The sequence below is a fragment of the Medicago sativa genome, chromosome 2 (genome assembly GCF_051527215.1).
Source record: "Medicago sativa cultivar Bolivia chromosome 2, Bolivia_mono, whole genome shotgun sequence".
NCBI lineage: Eukaryota > Viridiplantae > Streptophyta > Magnoliopsida > Fabales > Fabaceae > Medicago > Medicago sativa.
The window spans coordinates 75,016,502-75,033,734 of NC_140750.1; positions in this window are offsets into that span (position 1 = coordinate 75,016,502).

Below are 17,233 nucleotides of genomic sequence, written 5' to 3' on the forward strand. Positions count from 1 at the left end.
TTTTTTTAAATAAACTATTTATTTCTATTTTTTAGTTTAATATCAAATAATTATGTTTTATATATCTCAATTGTTAATTTAAATTATATTTTTTAGGATAAATTAGTAAATTATTATTTATCGTATCATGTTGTTTGAAATCTTACTCGTGTCTTTTTTTTTAAGGATAATCTTACTCTGTCTAGAATAACTATTGTAACTATAGAGACAAAATACGATAACTCTTAGGATCACCATACCACGTGTCAAACATTGAATTGAGACATGATATGATAGATATGACGTGTTTATGATATCTTATCTTTTCTCCTAATTCATGAGCATTAAAAAGCGTTGAATTTCATTATGAAATTTCTTAAAAGAAAAAAGTTCATAATAAACTTTTGTTACCGTTTAATACGTATTTACGAAACTATGTGAAGTCAAGTATTCGCCTGTTTATTCCTTCAAAAAAAAAAGTATTCGCCTGTTTATCTTTCAAAAAAAAAAAACGTATTCGTTTGTTTATTTTTATGACTAGTATTGGTTGAAGAATCTTGTTGATCATTGTTTTTTATGATAAAGAAAAAATATATTTTTTAGGGAGAAATTTTTTTTTTTTCATGACTTATTTCAACTTGTTTTACAATAATTTTTTTAGGAGTGTTTTAAAAACATAAATAATTAAAAAACTTGTTTTATAATAATATAAAAACATAAATAAGAAATAATATTAAAAAATAAATATATTTATAAAATTCTAAAAATTATGAAGAAAAAAACTCTAAACTCCATGCATGTTGTAATAAATTCCAAAAATACTTTATTCCTTTAATTACCTTTTCAAACAAGTTTAGTAACTATTTTTTTACTAAATTAGTTTTTTTTGTGGTGACCGGGGTTTGAACCACAGACCTTGCATATATTATTGATGCATTATCCCTACCAACTGAGCTAAGCTCACAAGGACCTAAATTAGTTTAATAGATATATACCGATTTTATAAATTGTTTTTTGAAAAATTCAAGGTGCGGTCAACAAATGAAAGCGTAAAGTGATTATTGAATTATTATTTTCCCAATTTGAAAACCGTAATGTCATCGATAATAATAAATAATTTGGAGTGTGCTTCTCCTCGAGGTCTCAGGTTCGATATTTTTCAGTGTCAATTTAGGTGGGCTAATTTACCTTCTTTAAAAAAATAATAATAAATAATTTGTATATATAGGGTTATCATGGTAATTTACAAATGTCACCCCATGTTTATCCAAATTTTTGCCTAATTCTTCCTTGCATGTTTTTAAATTTTAATTCAAATAAATAATTATACTTTTTTGGGAAAGAAAAAAAAATAATAAGTAAAATATACAAGACTGTTATTTCCCAAATTTTTATATGGAAAATGATTGTTGTGAAATCCCTACTTTGGTAAGGTAGACTATCTCTAACCGTAGCTCAATTAGCAAGGATATTGGGGTTTGAATTGCATGTTACCATCTTCGGTGATAAATTTTTGGTCATTAGGCTACATGACAATAATAATAATAATTTTACTTATATGAAAATAAGGTTTAATTTGTTCCCCTATTTTTAAATTACTCGGTTTTGGTCACTTTCTAGTATTTTTTTTACTTAAAAATGTTGATGTGGCATATTTTAAATGGTGTGTGGCACGTTCTCGTGATGGAGAATGCCCACTACTCATGGAAAAACTTCATAAAACTTTCAATTTAAATATGATATATACAACCATTTTTAAGTTCAAAAATCTGAAATATAAATCAAAACTGGGTGATTTAAAATGGAATGACCAATTTCATGAGTGATTGAAAATACGAGAACCAAAATTGTAACTAAGCCTATAAATAATTGAAAAGATCAATAGCGCATCACACTTGTTATATTTATTGTATAATGTCTAATATATTTTTTTTCTTAATTTTTTTTTAAGAAGACAAAATAATATATATATATATTTATATATATATATTTATATATATATATATATATATATATATATATATTAATCAGCGGAGCTCCATGCGCGCACAATGTGTGCTAGGCTAGTACTCGAGAAAATACAGTTAGAATGCATAACAAAGCTAATCTGATTAGGGACAAAAGTAAAATACTAAGTAGGATTAGTACACCAGTTATGAGAATCGAGATCTAAATTATAATTTTTTGCTAATAACCATCGAAATGAGAAGAGCTCAACGTGATCAACAAGCTACTGCATAGCCTAATCTTTTTGTTGAAAAAATACGGTCACTCCTTTCTTTTCAAATAACCCAAACGGACACCATCCAAATAATATGAAGAGAAAATCAAATTCTAATATAAACGCAAGATAAATTTGTAAATTGTCTAAAATTATCATTAATATGTAACATGCGTGATGTAGAGATGTAAAGCCAAAGGCGAATATACGCCCAAATGCTACCATAAAATGTGTTGCCCACAAACAGATGATCGACGTTTTCGACGTGACAACAACCAATTGAACAAAGACCCGAAGTATGCGGAATAATTCCTCTATGAATCCGCTTATCTTTCGTCGGTAGTCGACTTAGAAGCAACTGCAACACGAGAAATGAGACTTTGACGACACTGCTTTATTACAAACAATGTCATACTAAATCGACCTATCAGTTTATACCACATAAGAAAGCAAATGATAGGTTCCTCAGACGGAGTACCCTTTGCTTGGATCGAGACTCCATCCCCGCTTGTCCTCCACACCGTCCTACAAGAAAATGTTGGACAAAAAGAACCGCATTTCCCAATTTGCTCATCCTCTTCCTAAGGCAACAACTTTCGCCACCACTTCCACCTATCCTCCTCATCACCCAACTTGATGTACACATCTCAACCACTGTCCCAAATTGGTTCTATGGTAAATCATACAATCGTCTAAACCAGTAGAGCAACACACCTTCCTCCAACCAATGCTTCGACTAGAATAAAGTATTGGTTCCGTCACCCACAACCCTGGCCAAACTAGCATCAAACCAACTTCTCACAGCCAATCCGACACCTATACAAATGTCGATGATATCCATCTGCCGCCTGGAACATGTTCTCCCTCCCTCCCTCCTTCACCCTGCCCAACTACCCTCCTCTACCCCATACCTAGCTACTAACACCTTATGCAAAAAATTTGATTGCTCCATCTTCCTTATGTGTTTTCTGTATGGTTCTTAACTAAATTAACCGCGATTTCTTCAAATTCATAATTGATAGAGAATGATGAAGAATAACATGGAACTCTCTAGAACACTAAAGAATAATGTAGAAGTCTCTAGAACACTATGGAATAATAAGAAAGCTACTAGACACTCTACTAATTAAAATAAAATTAAGCACTAGGAAAATCATAATGTTTCTAGATCCTTCTAGTCATATGTACTAGAGTATTCATATCTCTAAACTTTTCTTTGTTTCTAGATATTTATAGTTGGTAATGGAGAGCCTTCCTAAAGTAGTATAAATAAGGCTCACCACCAAGTGTACATTCAAATACTTAAGCATTGAAGAATTCCAATAATAACTTTTCTTTGAGAATATTAGAGAGTTTCTCTATTTTCTCTACTTTTCCTTTTGTCCCTGAGCCAATAATTTTCTCAAAATTTGTTATAAACAAAAAAAAAATGTATTTTTAGTTATTAGCCATACAAAAACATCTAAGAAAATGCACACAAGTTTTGTTCTAACATTAAATGTAATAATTTTATTTTTAATTATAAGTTTATTCTAAATATGATAATTTACAAATGTCTCCATGTGTTTATCCAAATTTTGCTTGATTCTTCTTCGTATAAATTTCAATTTTAGTTAAAACTTGAAACTATTTATCAATTTTTAATATGGAAAATGATTGTTATGAAATCTTCAAATTCATATCGTCAAATTATATATATATATATATATATATATATATATATATATATATATATTGGTAAAAACAATTCTAATAATTTTACATGGCCCAAGAAAAAGATAATTTTGTCTCTATGCTAGTAAAATTTCAAAAATACCCATAGCTTAATGTTTTTCCCATATGGCCCACCCTAGCCCTTTCACCTTCCTTCCTTTGTTATGCAAAGGCATTCGACAACACTCATTACATCCTATTCTAACTCTCATTTTCTCAACCCACATATCATTCAACTCAGTCACTCCCTTCTCCCTCTCTCGTCGTTTCTCTCTATTTTGGTCTCTGTTCTTTCAAACCAAATTGAAAGGTAGTTTGTTGCCTCTTATTGATCTTCGTCTTAGAATTGAAACGTGTTTGTTGTTGTTTCCTCTTATTGAATACTACTAAGATTAATTGTTGTTTGTTATTGTTGATTGCTACTGTTACTATGCTTGACTTAGTTGATTGTTGAATTTTAAAAATGCAATATTATTGATTGGATTGGCTTAATTGAATAGGATTATATGATTGATTGTTTTTTTGTTATTGTTTGTTCCTCAATTTAATCCTCGATTGTCAGTAATGAAAGCTCCGATAACCATAGAAGAGGGATGTCCCAATTTATGCATATGCCATTTCCGTTGCATAATAAAAAAATTGGTTCTAGAGCAAGGAATTCAAAGGATTGGTTTAGATGCATAAATAAATGATATAATATTGGTTCCATGATGTATGCGTATTGATAAAATATTGGGTTAATTGAATCAACAAATATAAAAAATGTGTATGTGTGTAGTACTTTTGAAAGATTCCTCTTGAATTGGCTTAAAAGATTTATATGTATGAAGCAATAATAGGTTGAGAAACAAGATGAAAGGTGGGTTTCTAAATGATAAAATGTTTATCGAAAGAGAAATTAGTGCAAGTATTGGTTATGAGTTAGTTATTGATGATTTCAAGTCGGTTGGATCGTTCCTCTAAAAAAAAGTTGGTTACATTGCGTAAAGAATTATTTTAATTTTTGGGTTAATAGTGTTTAACCCCCCTGTAATATAGGACACTTTTGGTTTTGCCCCCTGTAATTTTTTTTTTTAGATTCTGTCCTTGTAAAATAAAGATTCTTTGGTTTTAGACCCTCAAGCGTATGATTGTACATTTAAGCTGATGTGGCATGTTGAATCACCTATGACTGTGTAAAAAGGATGACGTGACATGCTTATTTGGCATATTTATTATTTTTTAATATTTTTTTCCACTTGTATTTTCTATTATTGAAAAATAATTTTAAATTATTAAAAACATGAAGAAAAAAAAAAGGTTTTACCGTCATTTATAAAAAATTTAAAAAACACAAAATTTTAAAAAACAAAAATCTTTTTTATAAATGAAATAGAAATAAAAAAAAACAAAATCAATGAAATAGAACCCAGAATCAAAACCATGAATCATCTTATTCTCTATTCCTCTTCTACGTTCCTCATCGTATTCTTCTTAAATATCTACTACACTTATCATGGTGCCAACGAATGAACCGATTCTATTTTAAAATACTATGTTTTTTTTTTGTCAATTGGAGAATCCCATCAATGTTTACCAATGTGTAATTTGCCTTTTTCTCTTTTGCTTTCGGAGGCACACAACACCACTAGGTATGATAAGTGTTCTTTGTTCCCTTTTTGCAACAATGGTAGAATTTGCATTCATAACCGTCACTAATTGTGCTTGTGTTGTGAGTACGACAACACAACCACAACAACAACAACACAATACAACAACAATGTTTAGATCCACCTCTGCTTTTCATTCAAACCCAAATCTATTTTAGCAAAAGTAACGGAAAACAAACAGAGAGAGAGAGAGAGAGAGAGAGAGAGAGAGAGAGAAACAAAGAAGAAAGGAGAGGGGAGGAAGAAATCCACTGCCTCTGTCAACCTTGAACGTCGTCGTGAACGTCGCAGTCAACCGCGAACGCCTCTGTCAACCAGAAACGCAGTTGTCTCATGTCCGACTCTCTCTCTCTCTCTCTCTCTCTCTCTCTCTCTCTCTCCGAGCAGATCTATGGATTTTTGGATGAATTTGTTGTTGTTTTTCCAGCAGAGAAAGAAGAGAATAGAATAATGAAGAGAAGAGAGGAAGCAGAGATGATGAAGAGGGAAAATAAGAAGAGATGGATTTGATGTGTTTGGTTCTTTGTTGTTGTTGCTAAGAAACAATAATCTGGGTTGTTTTCTTTCAAAAAATAATATGGGTTGTGTTGTTTTCTAATGAATTTTTAAGAAATTTTTTTGAGTTTGGGATGAATACAATGAACAAATTGATGAACATGATGAATTTTGTATATGTTGGATCTATGATGATTGATTATAAGAGGACATGAATTTGATCTAAATTTTTCATGTTTTTAATAATTTAAAATTATTTTTCATTAATAGAAAATACAAGTGGAAAAAAATTATATAAAAAAATAATAAATATGCCAAATAAGCATGCCACGTCATCCTTTTTACACAGTCATAGGTGACTCAACGTGCCACATCAACTTAAATGTACAGTCATACGCTTGAGGGTCTAAAACCAAAGAATCTTTATTTTACAAGGACGGAATCTAATTTTTTTTTACAGGGGGCAAAACCAAAAGTGCCATATATTTGATGAGTCATTAATTAGTATATTTTATTGCATTATTTAGTTTAGTTTTATTTAAGATTTGATTTTATTTTATTGCATTTTATTTCCTTTTTGAATATTTTACTTTAAATTGCTTTTTATTATATTTTAGTAACGAATATATGGTGGAAGGTGTCTTGGAGCAAAAGAAAGATGACTGGAGCAAATACAGTGCGAAGATACGAAGATACGGGACAAAAATATATTCCCACATAGTCAGAAGCTTGGCACGGCCCGTGCCAACATGTGGCACGGCCGTGCCACCCTCCAGGATACTCTTTTGCTGCTTTTCTTCAAGCCCAAGTTACTTTGTTGTAGTTTTACTGCTTTGCCCTTATAGTTGCTTAGATTTTAAGTCAATTGTAAAGCTATAAATAGAGCAGCACTCCATCATAAACATTGATCTTTTGTTCTTGGAATAAAAGTTCACTTTTACTTTAATTGTTATTTTATATTCTTCTTCTTCTCCTTCTTCTATATGTCTACAATGAACGTTAGTGAGTAGACTTCTCTTGTCTTGGGATTGTTGGATAAGTCTAATGACGTAATCCTAATCAATCCAAGCCTTAAACCCTAATTATATGTTACCTTAATTTCTTATATAAATTCACCGTTTTAACATGAATTAATTATTATCAAACTGTGGAAGCGAACGCGGAGGGTTTGATAATGGTTAATTCATCATCACAAATATCAATTCATAAAGCGAACGCGGAGCTTTGATATTCGAACAAGTGAATTTAGACAAGGTTTGCGAAACATGAGAATAGTCTAGCAAACCTTGGGACACATAAAGTTTCGATCTTCAAGGGTCCCAAAGGCAATCACCCATGAGAATAGGTGTGGTTGTTGGAGGGATACACTCACTGACTTCGAGAGAAGCTTTGATATGCTAAAGAGAAACTTGTCCTTAGAAATTAAGAATAACATAGAATTATAAAGTTTAAGGCTTGATTGTGAAGGATTCGTTGTTATGATGAACCAATAATCCCAAGGCTCCTTTTATCTTATTATTGTTATTGTCTCTTATTTAAAAACCCCCTATTTTATAATCTTTCTTATTTTCTAATCATTCTCTAAAAGTTAATCGAATTCATAACTCCCTAGCGGAACGATACTCTTTTACTACTATTACTTCGATAGACCGTGCACTTGCGGTTTGGCCTATCAAGTTTTTGGCGCCGTTGCCGGGGAGTTGTTGTAATTTGATTAACTTTTTAATAGTGATTAGACTGAAAAAAAAAATCTTTTTCCTTATTTTATTTTATTTTATATAAAAAAAATCTTTTGCTTTATTTTATTTTATTTATATTTCTTTCCTAAAAAAAAATATCTTTCTTCCTCTCTTTTAATTTTTTTTTTAATCTTTTAACTTTTTGATTTCAGGCATGGCTCAAAACTACTATCAATGGACTTCTACCCCTGTTTTACCTCCTTGAAGAGTTTATGGAATATTTGGTCATACCAGTGTTGAATGTCAACTAGGTAGTGTTAGAAATCCTGAGCAAGTTGCTCAATTTAACCAACGGTTTAGGAATAGGCAAAAAAAATTTCAAAACCCTCAAAAAAAATTTGGACAACAAACAACACCACCTGTTTTTAACAACCAAGGGGTCCCTCAAAAATCCGACTTGTAACTTTTGATAGAAAATTTTGAATTAGATAACATCAGGCATAACCAAGAGTTTAAAGTCAAAGCTGGAATTTTGAATGACTCTCTCAATAGAGTGGATTCTCTTTTTACTCACAACAAAGTGCTTGAGGCTCAAATCCCTCAAGTAGCCCAACAAGTAACCTTTTTCCCACAACCCTCCGGAGTCTTCCAGAGCCAAACTGAAACCAACCACAAAGGCCCGATAAATTCTATTACACTTAGGGATGATAAGAAATTAGAGGACCCTGTTGTAGAAACCAAGACAATTGAGGTTGGGGTAGAGAGTGAAAAACCAAACAGTGAGAAAGTTGTAGTAGAGAGTGAAAAGCTTAACATTCCACCACCATATAATCCAAACACTCCTTTACCACAAGGGTTTGATGAGTCTAAGTTAGATGAGCAGTTTAGGAAACTAATTGAAATAATTCAAAATAAGTTGCCATCTAAACTTAAGGATCCAGAGCGTTATTCCATACCATGTGTCATAGGATCAGAGAAAATAGAAAGAGCCATGTGTGACTTAGGAGATAGTGTCAGTTTGCTGCCATTGTCCCTTCGTGAAAGATTGAGTATAGGATAGAGAAACCTATTGACCGTCCAGCTAATGACACTAAAAGAGCGCTTCGTGGGAGGCAACCCACGCATTTAATTGCTTTTGTTTTGTTTTTCTTTGTTTTAAGTTGTTTTGTAGGTAATTGTCCAAGTACGATTCAAGAAAATGAAATTTTTTGAAGCCCTGTGACCAGAAAGTTGGCACGGCCTGTGCTAAGGTTGGCACGGCCGTGCCAGTGTTTGAAGCTAAAACAATGCCAAAGCCACAGAATGTTGGCACGGCCCGTGCCAAGATTGGCACGGCCGTGCCCGACTCCTACACATCAATAACTTCAATTTTTCTCTTCTCCTCCATTCCTTCTCAAACACAAACCTCTCTCTAACTTCAAACTTCTCTCTAAAACCTCCATAATCATCAAAACTCAAACCTTCATATCTTCATCAAAACTTCATCAAACCAATTCAATTCTTCCACAAATCAACCACAAATTCCATTCCAAACACAACCACCAATCAAAAACAACTTTCATCCACCCAAACCAATAATTCACCAAAACATTATTCAAACATAAAACCCAACCCTAAACTAATCCTTTCCACCAAAAATCTTCTCAAACCCTAAACCTTCAAACCAATTCAAACAAGGGTCAAATGGCTTCAAGAAGAAGTGGTAAGGAACCAGCAAGCTCTTCCGGTCCTCCCTCAAAGAAGCAAGCACAAGTCAAGAATCATGGGATCAAGTTTAATGACAACTCACACAGGGACATGTATAAAATTCTTATCTCCAAACCCTTACATCCTTCTAGATATCCTGATTCTTATGATTTGAATGTGCTAGGACTTAAAGATGATGTTTATAGACTGCTAGGACGGTTAGGTTGGACTGATTTGTTAACACCTATGCGGGGTTATGAAAATTTTACTTATGAATTTTTAAGCTCAACTATTTTTACAAAAGATAAGTTGAATTTTGATAACCCCAACCATAGAATCACCTTCAGGCTAATGAATATTGATTATGATATGTCTCTTCAGCACTTTTGTGATGCCTTAGGTTTTGCAAACGAGGGGTATATCCATGATTCTTGGGATCCTAGCCTTAAGCCGGTTGACTATCAACCCATTTTCTTTTGGGAACGTATCACCAGTCTAACCCAATTTGTCTCTAGAGCCAACAAAACTAGCAACATTCACAACCCCATACTTAGGTACCTTCAAAGGGTAATGACTTGCACTATTTGGGGTAGAACCGAGCTTGGAAACACTAGAATCGATGAGCTGTTCATGTTATAGGCAATGCTCTACAACCACCCGGTCAACACTTGCTTTTATTTGATCAATTACCTAGACTTTGTCGGTACTAGACCGGCCGGTAAAGGAGATATAGTAGTGGGTGGCATCATTACATACATAGCTAGGCATTTTGGCATTGGTGAGGATGAGGGGATCAAACAAATTGAGGGAAACAATAGACTTAACATGGACACCCTCATTGCTATAAATTTCATCAAACCTCATCCACCACTCTATCACCAACTCAAAGCTTAATGTGCCTATTATGTTTTTACTTCCTAACCCATCTCGAACTACCACCGAGGTGGAAGCAAATTTGTTGTATGTTGATGATGTGCAGGTTCTTAGTGAGCAAGATGATGATGAGGGAGACGATGCTAACTAGCACTATGATGTGGGAGAAGGTGCTAACATGCACCAAGAGGAAGAATATCATGGTCATGAAGCCGGTGAGTTTAATGAAAACCAAAGATGGGCATGGATGCATAATAAAGTAGGAAAGAGGTAGGAATGATGAGGATTAATGAGTTGTTTATGTTGTGGACTATGCTTTATAACCATCATATTAACATTTGCTATTATTTGCTTGATTATCTTGTTTCAATTGTTAAAAAGAAACCGAATGATAAGGGTGATATAATGGTAGGTGGAATCATCACTTTTCTTGCTAGGAAGTTTGGGGTGAGTGTGAATCAAGGGATCAAGAGGATAGAGGGGAACTATTATCTAGACTTATATACTATTCTGTCCTTCCTTAGAACCCATGACCCTACTCACAATTACCAATATGAATGGAGAATTTGTTTGATTATTCTATCTAATTCGGACATAACTAATCCGGAGGTGGTGGAAAATTTGCTTTATGTTGGTACTAACCCACAGGTACATAATGATGGTGATGATGATGGTAATGAAGAGGAGGTAGGTGCAAACTTGCACCATGAACAAGAAGCCGGTGGAAGCTATAATGATGAACGGAGGCATAGATGCAAACCAAAGTTCAAAGAATAAGCACCAAGAAACAATGACAAGGTGTTGAAAGGAACAATGTCCAAAGGAGCAATTGAACAAATGAAGAAAATAATCACATGCTCCGAAACATGACGCAACACCTTCACCCTCCAAAGTCCACCTCATGGAACTCAATGAACAAATTGTGAGCTTTCCTCTTCCTATCTTCCCTTATCTCTTCTCTCCTTCTCCTACTCTTTCTTCTACTCCTCCTCCTTCTTCTTCCTCTACTTATTCTGTAGTTTCTTATGTTTCTTGTATTCTTGCTATACCCATATCTTATTTTATTGTGAAAATTCTCCAATGAGAAAAGCACCCGATTGCAATCTTTGAGCAAGTGTATGAATAGGTATTTTAAGGAGCACGTTCTATCTTTAATGTTAACTTAGACCCTTTAAAGTCTTCAGAGTAAAAGTAGTATAAGTTTGTGTGGGAAATTAATCAATTGTGCTATATTGTTATATTTTCTTAATTGTTAAAGTTAAATGGGGCGGGAGAATGGCACCAACATGTGGGGGAAAGGACAATCCCTAACTTCCTAATTGTGGTGGTGACTCCCTAATTTGAACTTAAATTAAAACAAATTCATCAATGTTAGGGGGAAAGGACAATTACATCCAAAAAGACTTCCTACGCGGAGATGAAATAAAAGAAAATTTTGCAGCACTGCTTATGGTGATTTTGAATCTAGGGGGAAAGGACAATTACATCCGAGAAGACTTCCTACGAGGATAGATAGCCCCTAAGCATCTGCAGCCCCTTGTGCTTAATTGTTAATCTAATCTAATTTTAACTTAAATTCCCATCACTCTTATATGAAATGAAGAAAGGACTCTTCTCGGTTACTTTAGCATTAAGGATAGAACCTGTTCCTCATAATATCTGTCTTATACAGGAGCAAGAAAAGGGTTGGACTGCACACACACACACTCACTTGAGACTTGATGTTGGGTAGAATAGGTTCATGAGGAATGTTTGAAATTGTAATTAGTGTACTTGAAGCAAAACCTTTCTTTTGAGACATATGTTCTTAATATTGCCAAGATTAATCTTTTGTTGCTGCTATGTCTATTGCCTTTTGCTTGAGGACAAGCAAAGATTCAAGTGTGGGGGAGTTTGACGAGTCATTAATTAGTCTATTTTATTGCATTATTTAGTTTAGTTTTATTTAAGATTTGATTTTATTTTATTGCATTTTATTTCCTTTTTGAATATTTTACTTTAAATTGCTTTTTATTATATTTTAGGAACGAATATATGGTGGAAAGTGTCTTGGAGCAAAAGAAAGAGGACTGGAGCAAATACAGTGCGAAAATACGAAGATACGGGACAAAAATATATTCCCACATAGTCAGAAGCTTGGCACGGCCCGTGCCAACATGTGGCACGGCCGTGCCACCCTCCAGGATACTCTTTTGCTGCTTTTCTTCAAGCCCAAGTTACTCTGTTGTAGTTTTACTGCTTTGCCCTTATAGTTGCTTAGATTTTAAGTCAATTGTAAAGCTATAAATAGAGTAGCACTCCATCATAAACATTGATCTTTTGTTCTTGGAATAAAAGTTCACTTTTACTTTAATTGTTATTTTATATTCTTCTTCTTCTCCTTCTTCTCTATGTCTACAATGAATGTTAGTGAGTAGACTTCTCTTGTCTTGGGATTGTTGGATAAGTCTAATGACGTAATCCTAATCAATCCAAGCCTTAAACCCTAATTATATGTTACCTTAATTTCTTATCTAAATTCACCGTTTTAACATGAATTAATTATTATCAAATTGTGGAAGCGAACGCGGAGGGTTTGATAATGGTTAATTCATCATCACAAATATCAATTCATAAAGCGAACGCGGAGCTTTGATATTCGAACAAGTGAATCTAGACAAGGTTTGCGAAACATGAGAATATTCTAGCAAACCTTAGGACACATAAAGTTTCGATCTTCAAGGGTCCCAAAGGCAATCACCCATGAGAATAGGTGTGGTTGTTGGAGGGATACACTCACTGACTTCGAGAGAAGCTTTGATATGCTAAAGAGAAACTTGTCCTTAGAAATTAAGAATAACATAGAATTATAAAGTTTAAGGCTTGATTGTGAAGGATTCATTGTTATGATGAACCAATAATCCCAAGGCTCCTTTTATCTTATTATTGTTATTGTCTCTTATTTAAAAACCCCCTATTTTATAATCTTTCTTCTTTTCTAATCATTCTCTAAAAGTTAATCGAATTCATAACTCCCTAGCGGAACGATACTCTTTTACTACTATTACTTTTATAGACCGTGCACTTGCGGTTTGGCCTATCAATATTACAGGGGGTAAAACACTATTAACCATTAATTTTTTAAGTTATGTAGTTTATTTTTTTATGAACATTTTTATGCATGTTTATTACAAGAGTTTATTTTGCTGGCCCACCCAAATTTTTTTATGACACCGCCATTGTATACTGCCAACACAGTATCAAGTCCCATGTACCAGTAATCCCCTGTATAAAACAACACGGATAATCGCTCTTTCAAGCATAACAATTTGATAACAATCATAAATATTGAGGTGGATAAGATGACAATACCAGAGAGAAGGCAACCCTGAAGTCTTGAGACTTGCATATCCCAACATACCCGAAACATCAGAGAATCAAGTACAGGAACACTAACTCAACCGATTTCAAAGAACATACATGTTTGAACCCAGATTGAGGGACGAGTCCAAACGCTTTAGCAAGGAAACAACCCTTTCAGGTTAATAGAATTAGTCCCTTTTGAGTTTACGAATCCAAACCACCGTAAAAGTGGTCTCATCTGGTACCACCCAAATTCTCCGATCTGAAACATAAAAACATAAAAACAAACAATACAGCAAAACAATTTAGTACGAAAGATACAAACACGTAACTAGAAAACAAATAACACAAAACTACAATGCACACAACATTGAACAATCAACCCAACAGGATCTCACAGAAATGCCCACGACAAAACCAAACGAAACCCGAACCAAAACACAATCAACTTGAATTTGAGACCAAGAGAAACTCAAATCCAGAAACACACAACCCAGCAAGGTTCACACGTTCATGGAGGAGCATACTTACCCAAACTATCATTAACTCAGATATGGGTTCACGATCCACCTTGTTCCTTGCAAACAACGACGATTCAATGGATGTCGACTAAGGCGGATTAAACAAAGGATAAGACAATCACCAGAAGGAGAAAACGGAGAACTCCATTGAGCAGATAACCATCAATGTCAAAATCCATCGGTGCGAGGGCTGCCACGAGCTTCGTAGGCGATGTGATGCGAATGACCACCGCCGATCATCGCATCACCTCACAATAGAGGTTTGTGGTTGTTGGAGGTTGGATTGAGGGAAGGGGAAGGCCGAGAGAGGTGGCGTGAGTCTGTGTAGAGATAAGACATATAGATTTGTCTAGAGAGAGATAAAAACTCCAACTAGGCGAGATTTGTCTAATGAAATTAAATGTAATAACTTTAAATCCAGTAATTTCAATAAGGGTCTTGCAAACTTGTGCCCTAAGAGCATATGTTAAGGATTCTAAAAATAGCAAGTATTTATTGAGAAGAATTAATTCACATGAAATATTTAACTTTTTGAGAAATAAATAGTAGAATTTTCACTTTTCAATACAAAATTTCTATGTTTAGTACATTAATATGTGGCCTTAGGACATATGTTAGCATTTCCCTTTAAATAAATATGTTATTTTAACTTTTTATGAAAAACTTGTGATTTGGTGGTGTAAATCAATTTTATACCGAAAACACACTCAATTATCACTATTAGCAAAATGTCATTGATAAAGTCAGGAGTCTAATTAAATGTAATAACTTTAAATCTAGTAATTTAAATAAACATGTTAATTTATGTTTTTATTGACAACTTGTGATTTGTCTGTGTAAAACAATTTTATACCGACAGCACATTCTCAATCATCTCTATTAGCAAAAGACCATTGATAAAGTCAAGTGACCAATAACAAATCCCCCTCTTCCACCCTAAAATTTCCCGCTCAACATAACTTCGCATTATGCTTTGTTTGAGAGTTTGGAGGGGAGGGTAAGAGAGGACTTTAGGCGTGTGAAATATAAGGACATGGAGAGATCTTTCACATTTTTTGAAAGGTTTTTTTTAGAGAATTATAAATTAATATTTATGATTAATATATTTTTAATTTTAAGAATATTGCAACAACATAGAATAAATTCGAAGAATTCATATAAACACTCCAATACCCTCAAACACTCATCCATTATAATTTTTGAGCTCCCCCAAATGCTAAAGATTTTGTGTAATGAAGAAAAATGAATCTCCAAAGTTCTCCCCTCCCAATATTTTCTATTTCTTTCATTTGTTCCTTTCTTCTTTTTTTCAAAGTCTTCCTTTCTCCTTCAAACTCACAAACAAAGCATTAAAGTTACAATCCTAAGATTATGTCCAATCAAACAAAAAAAAAAAACCTAAAATCATGGGTAAAAGAAATTTTCATAACGAAAAATCATAAAAAAGTTTTCTTTAATAATTGTATTTTTTAAAATCAAATATTGGTATATTTCAAGCTACTAATTTCTGTATTTTGTTTGTCCGCTCCTCGCTAGAGCACAAAATATTAGACCTTGTTTGAGGTGAGTTTTTGGTGTTTTGTATTGAAAATTTGAAAATTAAATCGAGTTTTAGTTATGAGTTGAATTTCACCTTTTTCTATTTAAAAACCACTCGATCATTCGATGTAGACGGGGAAAACGAAAACGAGTGGGCCTTTTGGAACAATGTGGTACGTTTCTGAACAAGCCCATGTAGCTAACAATGGGAATGAGACTGCCTGTTGTGCTATTGGAGCCACTTAAAAAACAAACGCTATAACTTTTTTTCAACCATATTCTCTTCTCGTGCACACTATTTGAATTATGAAATTTGAAAAATAAAAAATATTTTAACGTATTTCAGAGAATTTTGTAAGGTATTTACGTTATTTGGATTATAAAATCCGAAATCTATAGGACTCATGAGAAATCCCCGTGAACTTAACTCAGTTGGTAGGGATATTGCATATTATATGCAGGGGCCGGGATTCAAACTCCTGACACCCCACTTCTTCACAATTAAACTGTGTGAGCTCTAGCCACTAGACAACTTGACAAAAAAAAAAGAAAGTGCCTAATTATAATATTTTTTGACTTTAATCTATGTATTTTTTTTTTGTTTGGATCTTGTAAATTTAAAAAGGACAAAACTTAAGTGCAATTTTTTAAGGTGCTTTTTTTTACTAACTCTCGTTGCTTAAAATTATTAGTTTATTACCATCGTTTTTATTTTCACATATTTTGCATTTAAAGTGTAACAACTAACAAGTTCTCCTACATTAACTTTTCAAAAAAAATAAAGTTCTCCTATTAATTTTGTCCTTAAACTATTACTTCTTACAAATTCAGTCTCAAAACTATTAAAATCAACTAAAATACCTTTAAACTATGAAAAATGCAGCATCACTTTAATACACAAACTATTCTGAAGTTAAACAAGTTTTTTTAACCAAATGACTAAATAATTGAATATAAGAGAATGATTTAGAGATCTTTTAGTTGATTTTAATAGTCTAATTTGATGAGCGGTTACAATTTAAAGATGAAATTGATTGTTTATTCGCGGTTGCAATGATTTCATATGTTGCCATGACACTCCTTGTGGCTCCAATTGGATTAATTTTTCTCATGATTTATATGTTAGGATGGACCGATGAATGTTGGAGTGGAATAACTAATTTTGATTCATATATAAGAACATCATCAATCTTTCTCTGTTGTATATAATTTGATTTGGTTTTGTGTTTTTTTTAGAGAGGTTGGTTTTATACGTTTGTTCAAATTGTTTTTTTTCTTCCTTATATTAGGACAAACCTGAGCCCCCACGAGAGGGTCTTTTGAAGTTTAAACTAATCGTAGGAATGCTATTATTTTTCTTTTGCTTAGAGTAAAGTAAATTAATTTGTAGGTTATGATCATTTGAGGGATGTCTTCGGCATCACAATGGGGCTTGTGATCAAGACATTGCTGCTCTTTTTGGTGGTCACACTCTTGTACGTAATATTTGAAAATACTTTTATTCGAGGGCATTAATTAATCACATTGTGACAACAA